At 30.0% G+C, this 19,704-nt stretch overlaps 2 long non-coding RNA genes across 4 annotated transcripts; one reads left to right on the top strand and one right to left on the bottom strand.

Annotated features, from left to right (window-relative positions):
• Positions 1-8,652: 8,652 nt before the first annotated feature.
• LOC135267406 (uncharacterized) lies at positions 8,653-10,981 on the top strand. 2 transcript variants are annotated; one of them, XR_010335827.1, is made up of 4 exons: positions 8,653-9,039; positions 9,090-9,422; positions 9,474-10,230; positions 10,296-10,981. It is a non-coding gene; the product is annotated as an uncharacterized LOC135267406 (long non-coding RNA). The 2 variants fall into 2 exon arrangements; XR_010335826.1 differs by having other exon boundaries at positions 10,275-10,981.
• A 3,374-nt stretch (positions 10,982-14,355) lies between these two features.
• On the bottom strand, positions 14,356-18,945 carry LOC135267405 (uncharacterized). 2 transcript variants are annotated; one of them, XR_010335825.1, is made up of 3 exons: positions 18,309-18,624; positions 17,809-18,258; positions 14,356-17,749 (listed from the first exon to the last, which is right to left on the bottom strand). It is a non-coding gene; the product is annotated as an uncharacterized LOC135267405 (long non-coding RNA). The 2 variants fall into 2 exon arrangements; XR_010335824.1 differs by having other exon boundaries at positions 17,809-18,945.
• Positions 18,946-19,704: the final 759 nt, after the last annotated feature.

The raw sequence follows: 19,704 nt of genomic DNA, 5'->3' as shown, positions 1-19,704 counted from the left end.
ACATTTTCTGTTAAAGCACTTTTTTTTTAAATATTAATTATTTTCAATCATATATCTCGCTTATGGTTAGTCCTACATGAAAAATGCAAATAACTATTTTGTAGGAAATTTTATCAGCTTGAATTTTAGTAAAAAGATAAAAATTGATAGGAGTAACTGTTTTCGAGATATAAGCAAGAAACCAAAACACTGTTACCTTAATTAAGCGTTTGCATATAAGCAAATTTAGTACTATTAGTATTATTATTATTAATGTTATTGTTATTAATATGACAACTAAAGACAACTCTGAAACCTTTAGTGACTTTTATGTCTTTTCCTTTTTTCTCTACTAAAGTGTTAGACACAGTTAAATTAGTTTAATTTCAGTTTTTCAAACATTTTATTTTAAAGCAAATTTTTGTTAAATATTATTTATATCCAACTCTATAACTCGCTTATGGTTGGTCCTACAAGAAAAATGCAAATAACTATTCTGTAGAATATTTTATCAGCTTTAATTTTGAAAGAAAGACAAAAATTCATAGGAGTAACTGTTTTCGAGATATAAGCAAGAAACCAAAAAACTGTTACCTTAATAAAGCGCTTGCATATAAGCAGATTTAGTACTATTAGTATTATTATTATTAATGTTATTGTTATTAATATGACGACTAAAAACGATTCTGAAGCCTTTGGTGACTTTTATGTCCTTTTCTTTTTTCTCTACTAAAGTGTTAGACACAATTAATTTAGTTTAATTTCAGTATTTCAAACATTTTATTTTTAAGCAAGTTTTTGTTAAATATTATTTATATCCAACTTTATAACTCGCTTATGGTTGGTCCTACAAGAAAAATGCAAATAACTATTTTGTAGGAAATGTTATCAGCTTTAATTTTGAAAGAAAGATAAAAATTGATAGGAGTAACTGTTTTCGAGATATAAGCAAAAAACCAAAGTAAAAACTGTTACCGTTTCAGAACAAAAATGTAATTCAGTTTTCAATGTTTGAGACGAAGACGAAAATGCAGCATTTAAAATCGACTCTGAAGACTTCAGTGACTTATATGTCACCCCCTTTTTTTCTAATAAAGTATTGGACCTAATAAATTAAGTGTATTTTAAATCACAAGACATTTTCTGTTAAAGCACTTCTTTTTTAAATATTAATTATTTTCAATCTTATATCTCGCTTATGGTTAGTCCTACATAAAAAATGCAAATAATTATTTTGTAGGAAATTTTATCAGCTTGAATTTTAGTAAAAAGATAAAAGTTGATAGGAGTAACTGTTTTCGAGATATGAGCAAGAAACCAAAACACTGTTACCTTAATTAAGCGTTTGCATATAAGCAAATTTAGTACTATTAGTATTATTATTATTAATGTTATTGTTATTAATATGACGATTAAAGACAACTTTGAAACTTTTAGTGACTTTTATGTCTTCTTCTTTTTCCTCTACTAAAGTGTTAGACACAGTTAAATTAGTTTCATTTCAGTTTTTCAAACATTTTATTTTAAAGCAAATTTTTGTTAAATATTATTTATATCCAACTCTATAACTCGCTTATGGTTGGTCCTACAAGAAAAATGCAAATAACTGTTTTGTAGAATATTTTATCAGCTTTAATTTTGAAAGAAAGACAAAAATTCATAGGAGTAACTGTTTTCGAGATATAAGCAAGAAACCAAAAAACTGTTACCTTAATAAAGCGCTTGCATATAAGCAGATTTAGTACTATTAGTGTTATTATTATTAATGTTATTGTTATTAATATGACGACTAAAAACGATTCTGAAGACTTTGGTGACTTTTATGTCTTTTTCTTTTTTTTCTACTAAAGTGTTAAACACAATTAATTTAGTTTAATTTCAGTATTTCAAACATTTTATTTTTAAGCAAGTTTTTGTTAAATATTATTTATATCCAACTTTATAACTCGCTTATGGTTGGTCCTACAAGAAAAATGCAAATAACTATTTTGTAGGAAATGTTATCAGCTTTAATTTTGAAAGAAAGATAAAAATTGATAGAAGTAACTGTTTTCGAGATATAAGCAAAAAACCAAAGTAAAAACTGTTACCGTTTCAGAACAAAAATGTAATTCAGTTTTCAATGTTTGAGACGAAGACGAAAATGCAGCATTTAAAATCGACTCTGAAGACTTCAGTGACTTATATGTCACCCCCTTTTTTTTTTAATAAAGTATTAGACCTAATAAATTAAGTGTATTTTAAATCACAAGACATTTTCTGTTAAAGCACTTCTTTTTTAAATATTAATTATTTTCAATCTTATATCTCGCTTATGGTTAGTCCTACATAAAAAATGCAAATAACTGTTTTGTAGGAAATTTTATCAGCTTGAATTTTAGTAAAAAAATAAAAATTGATAGGAGTAACTGTTTTCGAGATATGAGCAAGAAACCAAAACACTGTTACCTTAATTAAGCGTTTGCATATAAGCAAATTTAGTACAATTAGTATTATTATTATTAATGTTATTGTTATTATTATGACGATTAAAGACAACTTTGAATCCTTTAGTGACTTTTGTGTCTTCTTCTTTTTCCTCTACTAAAGTGTTAGACACAATTAAATTAGTTTAATTTCAGTTTTTCAAACATTTTATTTTAAAGCAAATTTTTGTTAAATATTATTTATATCCAACTCTATAACTCGCTTATGGTTGGTCCTACAAGAAAAATGCAAATAACTATTTTGTAAGAAATTTTATCAGCTTTAATTTTGACGGAAAGATAAAAATTGATAGGAGTAACTGTTTTCGAGATATAAGCAAAAAACCAATAAGAAAACTGTGACTGTTACTGATCAAAAATGTAATTCAGTTTTCAATGTTTGAGACGAAGACGAAACTGCAGCATTTAAAAACGACTCTGAAGACTTCAGTGACTTTTATGTCACTTCCCTTTTCTTCTAATAAAGTATTGGACCCAATAAATTAAGTGTATTTTAAATCACAAGACATTTTCTGTTAAAGCACTTTTTTTTTAAATATTAATTATTTTCAATCATATATCTCGCTTATGGTTAGTCCTACATGAAAAATGCAAATAACTATTTTGTAGGAAATTTTATCAGCTTGAATTTTAGTAAAAAGATAAAAATTGATAGGAGTAACTGTTTTCGAGATATAAGCAAGAAACCAAAACACTGTTACCTTAATTAAGCGTTTGCATATAAGCAAATTTAGTACTATTAGTATTATTATTATTAATGTTATTGTTATTAATATGACAACTAAAGACAACTGTGAAACCTTTAGTGACTTTTATGTCTTTTCCTTTTTCCTCTACTAAAGTGTTAGACACAATTAAATTAGTTTAATTTCAGTTTTTCAAACATTTTATTTTAAAGCAAATTTTTGTTAAATATTATTTATATCCAACTCTATAACTCGTTTATGGTTGGTCCTACAAGAAAAATGCAAATAACTATTTTGTAGGAAATATTATCAGCTTTAATTTTGAAAAAAAGACAAAAATTCATAGAAGTAACTGTTTTCGAGATATAAGCAAGAAACCAAAAAACTGTTACCTTAATAAAGCGCTTGCATATAAGCAGATTTAGTACTATTAGTGTTATTATTATTAATGTTATTGTTATTAATATGACGACTAAAAACGATTCTGAAGACTTTGGTGACTTTTATGTCTTTTTCTTTTTTTTCTACTAAAGTGTTAAACACAATTAATTTAGTTTAATTTCAGTATTTCAAACATTTTATTTTTAAGCAAGTTTTTGTTAAATATTATTTATATCCAACTTTATAACTCGCTTATGGTTGGTCCTACAAGAAAAATGCAAATAACTATTTTGTAGGAAATGTTATCAGCTTTAATTTTGAAAGAAAGATAAAAATTGATAGGAGTAACTGTTTTCGAGATATAAGCAAAAAACCAAAGTAAAAACTGTTACCGTTTCAGAACAAAAATGTAATTCAGTTTTCAATGTTTGAGACGAAGACGAAAATGCAGCATTTAAAAACGACTCTGAAGACTTCAGTGACTTTTATGTCACTTCCTTTTTCTTCTAATAAAGTATTGGACCCAATAAATTAAGTGTATTTTAAATCACAAGACATTTTCTGTTAAAGCACTTTTTTTTTAAATATTAATTATTTTCAATCTTATATCTCGCTTATGGTTAGTCCTACATAAAAAATGCAAATAACTATTTTGTAGGAAATTTTATCAGCTTGAATTTTAGTAAAAAGATAAAAATTGATAGGAGTAACTGTTTTCGAGATATGAGCAAGAAACCAAAACACTGTTACCTTAATTATGCGTTTGCATATAAGCAAATTTAGTACAATTAGTATTATTATTATTAATGTTATTGTTATTAATATGACGATTAAAGACAACTTTGAAACCTTTAGTGACTTTTATGTCTTCTTCTTTTTCCTCTACTAAAGTGTTAGACACAATTAAATTAGTTTAATTTCAGTTTTTCAAACATTTTATTTTAAAGCAAATTTTTGTTAAATATTATTTATATCCAACTCTATAACTCGCTTATGGTTGGTCCTGCAAGAAAAATGCAAATAACTATTTTGTAGGAAATTTTATCAGCTTTAATTTTGACAGAAAGATAAAAATTGATAGGAGTAACTGTTTTCGAGATATAAGCAAAAAACCAATAAGAAAACTGTGACTGTTACTGAACAAAAATGTAATTCAGTTTTCAATGTTTGAGACGAAGACGAAACTGCAGCATTTAAAAACGACTCTGAAGACTTCAGTGACTTTTATGTCACTTCCTTTTTCTTCTAATAAAGTATTGGACCCAATAAATTAAGTGTATTTTAAATCACAAGACATTTTCTGTTAAAGCACTTTTTTTTTAAATATTAATTATTTTCAATCAAATATCTCGCTTATGGTTAGTCCTTCATGAAAAATGCAAATAACTATTTTGTAGGAAATTTTATCAGCTTGAATTTTAGTAAAAAGATAAAAATTGATAGGAGTAACTGTTTTCGAGATATAAGCAAGAAACCAAAACACTGTTACCTTAATTATGCGTTTGCATATAAGCAAATTTAGTACTATTAGTATTATTATTATTAATGTTATTGTTATTAATATGACAACTAAAGACAACTCTGAAACCTTTAGTGACTTTTATGTCTTTTCCTTTTTCCTCTACTAAAGTGTTAGACACAATTAAATTAGTTTAATTTCAGTTTTTCAAACATTTTATTTTAAAGCAAATTTTTGTTAAATATTATTTATATCCAACTCTATAACTCGTTTATGGTTGGTCCTACAAGAAAAATGCAAATAACTATTTTGTAGGAAATTTTATCAGCTTTAATTTTGAAAAAAAGACAAAAATTCATAGGAGTAACTGTTTTCGAGATATAAGCAAGAAACCAAAAAACTGTTACCTTAATAAAGCGCTTGCATATAAGCAGATTTAGTACTATTAGTATTATTATTATTAATGTTATTGTTATTAATATGACGACTAAAAACGATTCTGAAGACTTTGGTGACTTTTATGTCTTTTTCTTTTTTCTCTACTAAAGTGTTAGACACAATTAATTTAGTTTAATTTCAGTATTTCAAACATTTTATTTTTAAGCAAGTTTTTGTTAAATATTATTTATATCCAACTTTATAACTCGCTTATGGTTGGTCCTACAAGAAAAATGCAAATAACTATTTTGTAGGAAATGTTATCAGCTTTAATTTTGAAAGAAAGATAAAAATTGATAGGAGTAACTGTTTTCGAGATATAAGCAAAAAACCAAAGTAAAAACTGTTACCGTTTCAGAACAAAAATTTAATTCAGTTTTCAATGTTTGAGACGAAGACGAAAATGCAGCATTTAAAATTGACTCTGAAGACTTCAGTGACTTATATGTCACCCCCTTTTTTTCTAATAAAGTATTGGACCTAATAAATTAAGTGTATTTTAAATCACAAGACATTTTCTGTTAAAGCACTTCTTTTTTAAATATTAATTATTTTCAATCTTATATCTCGCTTATGGTTAGTCCTACATAAAAAATGCAAATAATTATTTTGTAGGAAATTTTATCAGCTTGAATTTTAGTAAAAAGATAAAAATTGATAGGAGTAACTGTTTTCGAGATATGAGCAAGAAACCAAAACACTGTTACCTTAATTAAGCGTTTGCATATAAGCAAATTTAGTACTATTAGTATTATTATTATTAATGTTATTGTTATTAATATGACGATTAAAGACAACCTTGAAACCTTTAGTGACTTTTATGTCTTCTTCTTTTTCCTCTACTAAAGTGTTAGACACAATTAAATTAGTTTAATTTCAGTTTTTCAAACATTTTATTTTAAAGCAAATTTTTGTTAAATATTATTTATATCCAACTCTATAACTCGCTTATGGTTGGTCCTACAAGAAAAATGCAAATAACTATTTTGTAGGAAATTTTATCAGCTTTAATTTTGAAAAAAAGATAAAAATTGATAGGAGTAATTGTTTTCGAGATATAAGCAAAAAACCAATAAGAAAACTGTGACTGTTACTGAACAAAAATGTAATTCGGTTTTCAATGTTTGAGACGAAGACGAAACTGCAGCATTTAAAAACGACTCTGAAGACTTCAGTGACTTTTATGTCACTTCCTTTTTCTTCTAATAAAGTATTGGACCCAATAAATTAAGTGTATTTTAAATCACAAGACATTTTCTGTTAAAGCACTTTTTTTTAAATATTAATTATTTTCAATCATATATCTCGCTTATGGTTAGTCCTACATAAAAAATGCAAATAACTATTTTGTAGGAAATTTTATCAGCTTGAATTTTAGTAAAAAGATAAAAATTGATAGAAGTAACTGTTTTCGAGATATAAGCAAGAAACCAAAACACTGTTACCTTAATTAAGCGTTTGCATATAAGCAAATTTAGTACTATTAGTATTATTATTATTAATGTTATTGTTATTAATATGACAACTAAAGACAACTCTGAAACCTTTAGTGACTTTTATGTCTTTAACTTTTTTCTCTACTAAAGTGTTAGACACAGTTAAATTAGTTTAATTTCAGTTTTTCAAACATTTTATTTTAAAGCAAATTTTTGTTAAATATTATTTATATCCAACTCTATAACTCGCTTATGGTTGGTCCTACAAGAAAAATGCAAATAACTATTTTGTAGAATATTTTATCAGCTTTAATTTTGAAAGAAAGACAAAAATTCATAGGAGTAACTGTTTTCGAGATATAAGCAAGAAACCAAAAAACTGTTACCTTAATAAAGCGCTTGCATATAAGCAGATTTAGTACTATTAGTATTATTATTATTAATGTTATTGTTATTAATATGACGACTAAAAACGATTCTGAAGACTTTGGTGACTTTTATGTCTTTTTTTTTTTTCTCTACTAAAGTGTTAGACACAATTAATTTAGTTTAATTTCAGTATTTCAAACATTTTATTTTTGAGCAAGTTTTTGTTAAATATTATTTATATCCAACTTTATAACTCGCTTATGGTTGGTCCTACAAGAAAAATGCAAATAACTATTTTGTAGGAAATGTTATCAGCTTTAATTTTGAAAGAAAGATAAAAATTGATAGGAGTAACTGTTTTCGAGATATAAGCAAAAAACCAAAGTAAAAACTGTTACCGTTTCAGAACAAAAATGTAATTCAGTTTTCAATGATTGAGACGAAGACGAAAATGCAGCATTTAAAATCGACTCTGAAGACTTCAGTGACTTATATGTCACCCCCTTTTTTTTTTAATAAAATATTGGACCTAATAAATTAAGTGTATTTTAAATCACAAGACATTTTCTGTTAAAGCACTTCTTTTTTAAATATTAATTATTTTCAATCTTATATCTCGCTTATGGTTAGTCCTACATGAAAAATGCAAATAACTATTTTGTAGGAAATTTTATCAGCTTGAATTTTAGTAAAAAGATAAAAATTGATAGGAGTAACTGTTTTCGAGATATAAGCAAGAAACCAAAACACTGTTACCTTAATTAAGCGTTTGCATATAAGCAAATTTAGTACTATTAGTATTATTATTATTAATGTTATTGTTATTAATATGACGACTAAAGACGACTCTGAAACATTTAGTGACTTTTATGTCTTCTCCTTTTTCCTCTACTAAAGTGTTAGACACAATTAATTTAGTTTAATTCCGGTTTTTCAAGCATTTTATTTTAAAGCAAATTTTTGTTAAATATTATTTATATCCAACTCTATAACTCGCTTATGGTTGGTCCTACGAAAAAATGCAAATAAGTATTTTGTAGGAAATTTTGTCAGCTTTAATTTTGAAAAAAAGATAAAAATTGGTAGGAGTAACTGTTTTCGAGATATAAGCAAGAAACCAAAAAAATGTTACGTTAATTAAGCGTTTGCATATAAGCAAATTTAGTACTATTAGTATTATTATTATTAATGTTATTGTTATTAATATGACAACTAAAGACAACTCTGAAACCTTTAGTGACTTTTATGTCTTTTTCTTTTTCCTCTACTAAAGTGTTAGACTCAATTAATTTAGTTTAATTTCGGTTTTTCAAACATTTTATTTTAAAGCAAATTTTTGTTAAATATTATTTATATCCAACTCTATAACTCGCTTATGGTTGGTCCTACAAAAAAATGCAAATAACTATTAGTAGATAACGAATGGGGGGACAACACAACACAACCTTGACCTTGAGTTTGACCCCGCCCATTTTCCCTCTCTTTCTTTCAAGGCCACTCGTTCTCTCTCTTACTTTTCAAGGCCAACCCCTCCCACTTCCCCCACCACTTCAAGGCCAAGGCATTATTGGACCTTGATGTTTTCAAGGTCAAGGTTATTCATGCTACTCCCCACTTTTTCAAGGCCAACAACTCCTCACTCATTCAAGATGAATCGCGCAATTGTCCTTACTCATTTTCCACCCCAAACTGTATAAAAGATAATGTGTTGTGTTGTGTAACACAGTTCTTGTGTATATCTACTATAACAAGAAATTCTTTAAAAATGGAACCCAACAGAAAAAGTTCTATTTATAATACTCCTGGTAAGTTTAATATTTTTTTAGTAGTTTAGTTGGAAATAATTTTTTTTCAGAGGATATCATAGTTTGTCCATACGACAAAAACCACATTCTTCTTTGGTTTCGGCTCGAAAGGCACATATGGAAGTGCCATCGGGCCGATAAAGAAAAACAAAGGGCCTTACATGAAGTGATGATGAAGGAAGAAGAGGAGAACTGGGATCATTTCAATGAGCCCAGCTACCTCGACTTCCTGAAATCTAAAAAAATTCATAATGTCGAAAAACAAAGATCCTCATGTGAAGTGATGATGAAGGAAGAAGAGGAGAACTGGGATCATTTCAATGAGCCCAGCTACCTCGACTTCTTAAAATCTAAAAGGAATCATAATGCCTTAAATTAAAGAAGTAAGTTTTATTGAATCTTTTTCAACAGTAATTTATTGTGAATTTTTTTAGGGTCGGGGTTCTTTCGTAAAAATAGTGTAGAATAAGTTTAGCAAAGTAGTAGTAGTCGTAGTAAACTGTAAATATTATATTATTGTATAAAAAAAATAAAAGTTGTAAAAAAAAGCTACATGTTTTTATGTACACCTATTTCAACCTACTGATACAAGTAAGTGTGACCTGCAAGCAGAGAGTCGCTCACTGTTTCAAGACCACTCATTCCCTCTTTATCTTTGATGTTTTCATCTCACTTTTTCTCATTATCTCACTTTTTCAAGGCCACAATATTGATGCATTTTCATTCAAGGTTAAAAAGTGGGGGTATAGTTAATATATAGAATTTAGTACAAGTTTGATAGCAGTCAGTACTGATTTAATCCTCCGAGAAATAATAATATAAAAAAAGTGCATATATCTGTGTTAATGTCTAAGAGTATTCGCTGCTGGGTCATGGATGTATTGAATCGAATCGCTCGATGCGGACAGAAACCCATTTTAAAAGCTGGTGAGCTAGAGTTGAACACAAGATTCCGCATACATAATATTAGACGCACAAAGTCTCTGTTCGGAAATTCAGTGCTTGTTGAGTTGGACAATTATGCAGTGTTTCTGCCGAGAAGAATAAGTGATTATTTGACTGAGGAGAAAATTGATGAGTTATTACGAGATCCACGTCCACTATATTTAATATATTTGGGAAAAGAAGATGCTAGAATCCCGACATCTGCACATTGTTTTGAGTTTCAACGTGTTGATGATGAAATATTAGGTGAGTGAACATAATGTAAAATGGAGGATGAAAAGAAATTAAAGAAATGTATATTTCATTTACAGTTAACGAGAGTGCCGAAGAGTAGGATGAAATTATCGGAAAAAGACTTATGTGTGTGAAGTAGTGTGCGTTTTGTGCTAGTGATAGTTTCTTAAAATAAATGAATAAAAATCATGTGTCTAGACGATGGACAATATGAAAAATGTTTATACGAGTGTTTTGATAAAAGACTGTTATCATATAAGAACTGGGTACATTCATACCCATCTCCATGGAGTTTAGCAAAAGCGGGATTGTTTTATATTCAAATATCTGATTGTACCCAGTGTTTTGTTTGTGGAGTAATAATTTCACGATGGGAAAAAAGTGATGATGCGTTTATGGAGCATAAAAAACATTCTCCAAAATGTGGATATGTGAAATTGCTTTCCACAGACAAAACTACAATTCAAAAATTCAAATTAGTTACTAAAAATAGCATTGTTGTAGTTTTATTTTTTATAGTATTTGTATTCATGTATTATTTATGGGCGTCTTCTTATGCATAGGTAATGTGATGCAGACTTGTTAACCTTGATCAGTGTCGGGCGCGCGCCAAAGGCGAGGTAAACTAAAGGTTTCAAGAGACGTCTTGATTTAATTAGTTTATAATTAAATAAGTGGTAGAATAATATGGAGGATTTATAATAGATTTAAGGATATTTAATGTACTACCTATAATATTGATGAAATAAAGTGTTTTAATTGATTCCTTTTAGTTTATTTTATTAAAAAAAAACAATTCATAATAATAATTATCTATGTAATATCCGATGAATTAATCCAAGAGTTATGAGTTTTATCCATTCCACTCCACTTGACGAATAAACGGTTACCTTTCTTTCGTAAAACTTTCTCAACGAGATATACATTCGGATATTTAACTTTTTGTAATTCTTCAGTGTAGAAACCTCCTCGTATTGTTTCTCCAGAAACATCTTGTAGCAAATAAGTTCTAGGATTAGTATTTTGAATCTTCGAAACTGTAAATACTTCATTACTCCAATTTGGGGTGTACCCTTTCTTAAAAAGATGTCGATGTTTACTAATTCGAACAAAATCACCAACTTGAAATTTGGGTTTATAAATGTCCATTGTTTTAAGATGACTATAAACTTGATCCAAAACTTTGCGTTCGTTTTTCTTATTTATTGAAATCGGTTTTAAACCAGTAGTCCCATGTCTGGTATTATTGTATTTTTTTATTATGTCAGGTAAAATGTTTATCCAGTTGTAGTGACCTTGCACCGAAAATTCTTTATACATCATTCCCTTGATTGTTCGATTCACGCGCTCGACAACACTACTTTTTAAATTCGAATAAGAACTGTAGTGATTAATTTTGTATTTATTCATTAATTGTTGAAAATGTTTATTGTAAAACTCCTTTCCCAGATCTGTTTGAATGTTTTTAGGAACGTTACGTCGAGTTTTTAAAATTTCACTCATTGCATTTACAACACTTAAAGCCGACTTATTCTTTAATGGAACAGCCCATACAAATTTAGAAAAAACATTGATAACCATTAAGATATACTTAAAGCCTTTATTGACGCGTGAATATGGTATCATTTCAACCAGATCGAGTTGCAATAAATCATTTAAACCTTTCACTATCACACGTCGTCTTTTAAAGTTCACTCTCGCCGGTGCATGTAGTTCATTAACAACTTGACGCTTAATATTTAAATCACTACGCTTCATGGTGGATTGGTACTTTTAAAACTATTTCTATATATATCGGTTTAGCTTCTGATGTTTTGGGTCCATATTTAAATGATAGTTTGTCACCTTCACGTAAAATTTGACCAATTAAATTCGTAGTTTGTTTCGAATTAATTAATGCAATCCACCCGCTCGATGGATTACCATTTACAGACGTAATCGTTGCTTCTTTTAATGGGAAAATATAATTCGTACCAATATTAAATAATACAAAAAGTTTTTTAGCTGGATCCAGTGTCCCAAAGAGTGAGATTGTGGTATATGAGAAAGATTTGACACGTTGTAAAGTTGTCCGAATTCTGTATTCACTAATGTGTTCACCAAATTTATCTAATGTCATATTCTTGTCTATTGAATGAATAAAGTATGTAGAAATACTAACTATAAAATATAATGTGTTTGCAATATATACAAGTCGTCTCTAAATTATTAACGAATTATTTTCGATTCACGCAATTCTGTTATGATGCGATTGATTTCATTCATATGATTATTATTACCAGCTACTGTCGATGATAATAAAAGACGTAGTCTATTTACGAGTGTGTTGGGATTTTTGTAGGGAACAAATTCTAAATTTTTATCTGTTAAAGCCAATGTGCGAAGAATACTACCACCCTTAACTCTTTTTGATATTGGTTGGATACTACTTGTCGGAGTTGATTGTTCATGACCTTGAGTCTGCAATCGTTGTATTGCAGGTATGTTGCGAAGTCGCGGATACTGTTTACGTGCTGGTGGTACGAGAATTGAAAGACTACTACTGCGGCTTCGTTGCTGGACAGGAGTCGATTGACCTTGATCTGCATCAAGGCTTTCTTCAGTATCACTGTAAAATGGCGGCGACTGAGATGCACGGTGTTCCTGAAGCGGTAGTGGCTGTCTCGAGAAATGTCGAATAATTGTTTTATATTTGTTCCCTACATTCCCCAGAATTTGTGCATTTGGTTTATAGTTTTTTCTGTCTGCATTGGTTCGAATGACAATATTTCGATAAGTTTCTAAATCTGATTGAGTATAATTAGTTGGATTTTTTTTAAATAATAATTCATACAATCCAGGTGTATCAGGATAAGCTACATTTTGAACGATTACATGATCGTCTTTGAAATCAATTTCAGAATTGCCAATAAAAAATTTATTTGCCTCGGTTCCATGTCTCACACCATATTGATGATCAAATTTGTTTTCTGTGTCAATAATCATATCTTCAATGTACTGTCGAGGTAAACCGGTCCATTGTTTAAGAAAATGGCGAAATGCATCGGTTTTTGACAAATTTATTAATGTTTCTTGCAACTTTCCAATGGTCACATTCCTGAGTGATTCTCCCTCCTCTCTGGGTGTGCTAGCAGCCGCATGTTGTCGCATTAAACTGAATCGTGGATCGAGCGATGTAGTACTACGGCTTGTAGTCGTTGACTCAAAAAGTCGCTTCGCCTCCGGTTGCTTGATCTCATGATGAATTGATATTTTTTCCTGTTTTGGGACAACTTCGCGTTCATGTTTAATTTCAGAAATTAAACTTTTTATTGGATCAGTTAGAGGTTGAATATGGGTTGCGAAACGTCTTTGCGAACTTGCAATGTGTGAAGATAATGATCGTACTTTTTGTTTAACGTGTCGTCTTGCCTTATCCAGCTCTAAAGCTAAACGTTTATCCATGTCGATCGTCGACTAATAAATAAATCTTTGACAAACATTTACATTTATATTTTAATGAACTGATCAAAACCGTTACGATAACGCCCATTGTCTTGTTCAGCATCCTTATCAATAGTAACAAATCCATACGGTTTTTGCCAACACTGTGAACACATTTTCTGAAAGGTTTCAAATGACATATCTGTACCAACGTGATCATTAAAAATATGTTTTAAATTTAATACATCCTGAGGAAAGATAATTATGAAATTAGCATTATCACGAATTAATTGTTTCTGAATGGAAGAATACGTTTGGCTAATAAATATACAATCGATATTATAATGCCTACCAAAGCAAAAATAATCACGTATTATATTTTGGTTACAAGTGACTACATCATCAAATATTATTATGGAATAGGGTTTGATTTCTTTAGGAGGAGGAATTTCGGCACCATCTTCATATTCATAGTAACCGACTTTATCGAGAGGTGCCAGAACCGATTTTAAAAATTGATATTTTGGTTGTTGTAGGGTTTTTGAAAATAAGTAAATGTCTGTGAAGCGTAATCCATTTGGATGCAGCAAGAGACTTAATATCACATTTGTTTTTCCACATCCAGAACGTCCAACCACTAGTCCTCTTTTTACACTATTATTGAATAAAGTATTATGTTTAGGAAACTGTTGATAGGGTACACAAACTGAATAGTCGTGGTTAGAAATTTTTAATAAATCTTTTTGTTGCACAAGTTTCATTGTTGACTTACAGAATACAAATAAAAATACTTTACACATTACATCAATTATAAATACATAATAATAATAATAATAAATACGTAGTAAAAATAAATGGTTACATATCGTTACATATCTACAATAAGGTAAAATTCAATCAGTGGGTTCCACATATTTTTGCAATTCTCTAATTAGAGAATCTAAATTTCGATCTCTATCAATATCGTAATGTCCCCAGGCTAATGTATCAATTGAATTACCTAAAATGTATCGTTTATCATCGAAATTAGACAGTGCTATTTTATTCCTTAATTCGGTATACATATTATGTAAATAAGATTTGAAAACGTTCATAACACAGAAAACTGATGAAGATGAAGGATTTGTTGCAATTGCCCGATATTGTAACAGTGTTAGAGATTTATCAATTACATGTTTACTTACACCTTTAGCCTTTTTAATTAAATCATTCACTGTTTGCACACAATATGCTTTGGCACCGGTGCCATAAAGAAGTACAATTGGTACACCAGCATACTCATCTTTCATTTTACCGATAATAGACACAGTTTTAGGAATATCATGAATATTATTCTCGGGATAATTTGAAGTATCAAACCGATCGATATTCTGTTTAATATCATTATATACGTTTTCCGTATAAATTTCTAAAATTAATGAATCCGTATCCGTATACAAAAGCTGTACATTATTTCCATACTTAACTTTAAGGAAATTATAAAAAAAGTCATACATTAAAGTTTTTGAAATTTCCAATATACTGAATCCTACATAAATTGGTTTATCATACGTTACTTGAACTTTATTCATTTCTATTGCAACTAAATTTTCAGTAAAAATAGAACAATTTTTAAATTGTGGTTTGGCTATCCATGTCTCTGCTCCATACTTGTGACCGTTTTTTTTCCAATGTGTAGCCAGTTTAATATCTACCCGATTATCGACATTTTCCATGGTTTTTCCATACACGCTATTATTCATGAGTTTAAATAAATCTTTTTCAAACTTATTTTTAGTCTGATTTCGTAATTTCGTATTTAAATCAATATATGGTTTGAGCCATGACGATTGATTGAATTTTAGTACTCTATGAATTTTTGTCAATTCTAGTCCATTTTGTAGAGCTTGTTTTAAATTTCGATAGTGTATTATGTAGTTTGTTTTAGCACATAGATTTGGAATGAGTTTCGCACATTTTCCGTTTGGTGGAATTAAATTTTCAGGTAGAAATGGCATATCATTATGAGAGTTGTGTAAATGATAAGGATAAGAGATATCAACTTCAAGGACATAACCTTCAGGTGTGGTATCAGTCAAATCCATAATACTAAGTGAATTAATTTCGTCTTGCGTTAACCAAGTAAATCCACCTAAAGGGAGTACTTCACTCATAGCCCAACCATAGAGATTTGTTGCATCGAGATATAAAATGTATGATGTCGGTTTCGAAGGGTCATAATTTGGAAGAAATTTATTATTTGCTTGAGCCGCTCGTTTAACACATGTACTAACTCCCCCACGAATCCCTTTTTTGAAAAAATGCAACATATCTATATCAGTCAATAATTCTAATTTTACATGGGTAAATTTAAGCATAGCATTCCAACTAAGAGATGGTGCTGTCACGTAATGTGCTGGATCAAGTTCATAATGCTTAAGGCACATGTTTCGAAAATTCTCAAAGACATCAGCTAATAGTAAAATATCACTTTTTAAATAGAGATCAGAATATTCGCCTAGAGTCTGACAATGGAATGTATTCCATACGGTATTAGCTCGTTGATAATCATCTTCAGAAATATGCTCATCGCGAAGTTTATCGTAAAAATCAATTTTTTGTGGTAATTCCATGAGATCTAATTTAGAAAAATCATCGATAAATGAATATGGAAAAACCCCTTTCTGTCTAATTAACTGAAATTCTCTGTCAACGGGAAAGTATCGTTTTACTTCCATACATTGAGCATCATCCAAGGCTGCTGCCAGTTTTTCTAATGAACATGCCAAAAACTGAAAACTATCTATAAAACGCAAGTGTAAGTGCTCCTTGACTATTCGATTGTTTGAATTTAGATATTCGCCTACACAAATTTTTTTCGAAAATGTAATATATTTCTCTTTAGTTTTACCAAGGATATTAATTTCACTTTCTTCAAGGGCCAACTCTTTAATGAATAAGTGACTATCATAATTTGTTAAATTATGAAATACTATCGGAATAAAATTTGGAATTTGAAAATTCAAGTTACAATTACTGTGCGCGGCGGACCTATAACGACCCGTTAAATGACAGTGATCTTTTACTTTAATATCATTCTGTTGAAAAGGTTTTTGACAAATATGACATTCCGTTGCTGTAAGATAATCAAACTCTTCTTGAATAGTTAATGGAAGCATTGGTTGTACAATACTTAAATACTTTTTATAAATCTCTATCAAATCTATTTCTAATGCTGTAATAAAGTCAACCACAGATGACTGTCCTCGAAAACTTTGGAATTTAGATAATTGATCATTATATGAACATTTAATGTAATATGCACATGAATATGGTTGATGGAGAAAAGTTTTTATCGAAAATGATTGATTTGGATTTGGTGCAACTGTACTCATAGGTTTCAATAAACATTCGAAATCAGCATAAACAATAAATGGGATAGTCATTTTATGATGATAATTTTGAAATTCTAATACATTAGCGGGAACATTATAACCAAATCTATTTGTTATTAATTCATTATTTGGGATTCTAGCATAAAGTTTTCCACAATCAGTCGAAGAATGTCTATCTAATAAAGCTTGGGTTGTGAAATATTGTAGACATCCATCACAAAAAAATTTTGAATGATGATGTTTTGAGAGTTGGGAAGATACTAAACGTGGCAAATTAGTTATTGTACAGTAATGTTGATTACCATCGTTATCACTCAACAATAATAAATTTATATGTACCGGTTTCTTAAAGTTTGTAAAATATAATGGTCCCACAATTTCAAATTTTACCTTATTGTTTACATAAAGTAATTCAAGTCCGTAAACATTAATAGAGACATTATTTTGACTTTCAAATTTTGCAATACTATCCAGTTTTACAGGAAATTCAATACCTTGGAAATTAAAAAGTGTCGACCAATGTGGATATGAACTGGGTAAATGTTCTGGTCCCATAGGTAGACACACTGCTGCTACGACACTCCAACCAAAACAATGAATATCCTGATTTTGAACATTAACTATTGCCCTCTTCATTTTCACGCTTGGCGGTAGTGGGATATACGATGAAGCTTTCAATGGATTGTAATAGTTTACATTTAATTCTAAATGTAAGATTTTCACAAGTGTCCAGCCTAAAATAAAGAAGCAAAAAAATAATTGTATTATAAAGATTTTTACAATATATAACTACCTGAATCTCGTTCCAAAAAATCCATCATTTTTTGACTAATAACTTCTTGAAAGTCATGCAACATATTCCTAATATTCGTGCCTAAAGTGACAATTCTGTTAGTAGTATTGAAAGATTTTACATCAAATATATTTTTTGACTCAATGGTATACAATCCAAATAATTCCAAATTAATTTTGATTGTACTAAATTTTTCAATTTGTGAAACAATAAGTCCAAGTAATTTATTGTGAATTTTATCCATAAATTCATTTAAATCGATATAATCGCCCTCATCACAAATCCTATATGAAGCGATGCGTGATTTAAATGCACTGCTGAGTGCAAACACCCCATCCTCCAAGGGAGTACTTTGACAATTATTTCTATGCTGTCTACTTCTCTCATGAGCCGTAATAAGCTTTGGAGCAATTTCTTGATTACATGTAACGCACATATAATTGTTGCTAGCTAGAAAAGAAAAATAATTGAAAATAGAGTACCTATTAGTTAAAACTTACCAGTTGAATGACATATTTTCTGTTTTTTGGCGGCCGGTCCTCCATTTTCCTGTTTTTTGACCACTTGACAATAGAGCTTTTCATGGCGTAGTCGTGATTGACGGGTTGTAAATTGTTTATTACAGTTTTCACAGTGATGCATTTTCTTATGAAAATATGAAATAATAAATTAAACAGGTTACTAATAAAGTTTAATTATAAATTTGCTGCCTTCTGTTACTATCTTTGAAAGACTTTTATTTATACTATATAAATATATATTTTTTTGTGTTCAAAGATAGGTATCCAGCAAGACCTCGAGGAGGAGCAGCATGCTTGCCATCGTGTTGTAGGTAGTATGATGTTAAAATTTGGAAAATCACGTCCGAATTAAATGTACTTGATATGAGTGTAGGACGGAAATAGGATTTATTAATAATAATTATTAATATTAACATCATTAATATTAATATTAATATTATAATTATTAGTAATTAATATTAATGGGGACTTTCGCGCACGTCTACGAGGCTTTCTAGGGCGCCGACTCCTCCTTGATCGTGAGTGAGGGGGAGTGGGTGGAATGATGTTGTCGTCGTCGTCATTGTCTTCGTTTTCGACATCAACGTCTCCACCCTCCACTCTATTCTCAACTCTATTATTTATTTGCCCTAGAATGGGTGACAATTGAGAGGGTTGAATGATGTCATTTTCAACATCCATCTCTTCACCCTGCCTCCTCTCTTCAACCCACGGCTCTGCCAGTGCGTCAATGACATTTTGAGTAATAATACTCATCGGATCGAACGTTGCAGGAGGCTGAGGGAGTGGTGGTGTGATGATAAGTTCCACATCAACCTCGGATCCAGATAGTTGTTGTATGTCATTGACGCCCTGTGATAATATCATGGGTGACGGTGGTGGTGATGGTGACCGAATGATGTTATTTTCGGCCTCTACCACCACCAATCTCTCTGGCAGAACATCATTTTCCTCAATAATCGGTGAATTGGGTTGAGGGGGATGTTCAACGTTACCATTGATAACGTTTTCCACCTCAACCCAAGGCTCCGATAAAGCGTCAATGATGTCCTGCGATATTATCATAGGGGGTTGAGTTAATACCGCGGGTGCCGCTTCAGGAGATGTTGGTGTAACGGGGCGGGTAAACACTGGCTCAACGAAGGGGCTTTGTGGTGGTAGTGGTGGACTGGGAGAGATTGGGGGTTCTTCCACCACCACCATATCATTATCAAATACATTTAACTCATCGGTAACCGAATTATTGATGGGACAAGTTCCTTCATCCACAACCGGATTGGACGCCGCCTCGTCTTCGTTAATAAACTGGTCTATTAAGGTCAACGAGATGTCGTCCGAATAATCATTTTCAATACCATGTTGAGCCAGGTATTGC

Source organism: Tribolium castaneum, unplaced genomic scaffold, assembly GCF_031307605.1.
Source record: "Tribolium castaneum strain GA2 unplaced genomic scaffold, icTriCast1.1 ptg000006l, whole genome shotgun sequence".
Lineage (NCBI taxonomy): Eukaryota > Metazoa > Arthropoda > Insecta > Coleoptera > Tenebrionidae > Tribolium > Tribolium castaneum.
The sequence above is the reverse complement of the archived record's forward strand: the minus strand, read 5'-3'. Positions and strand labels throughout refer to the sequence as shown.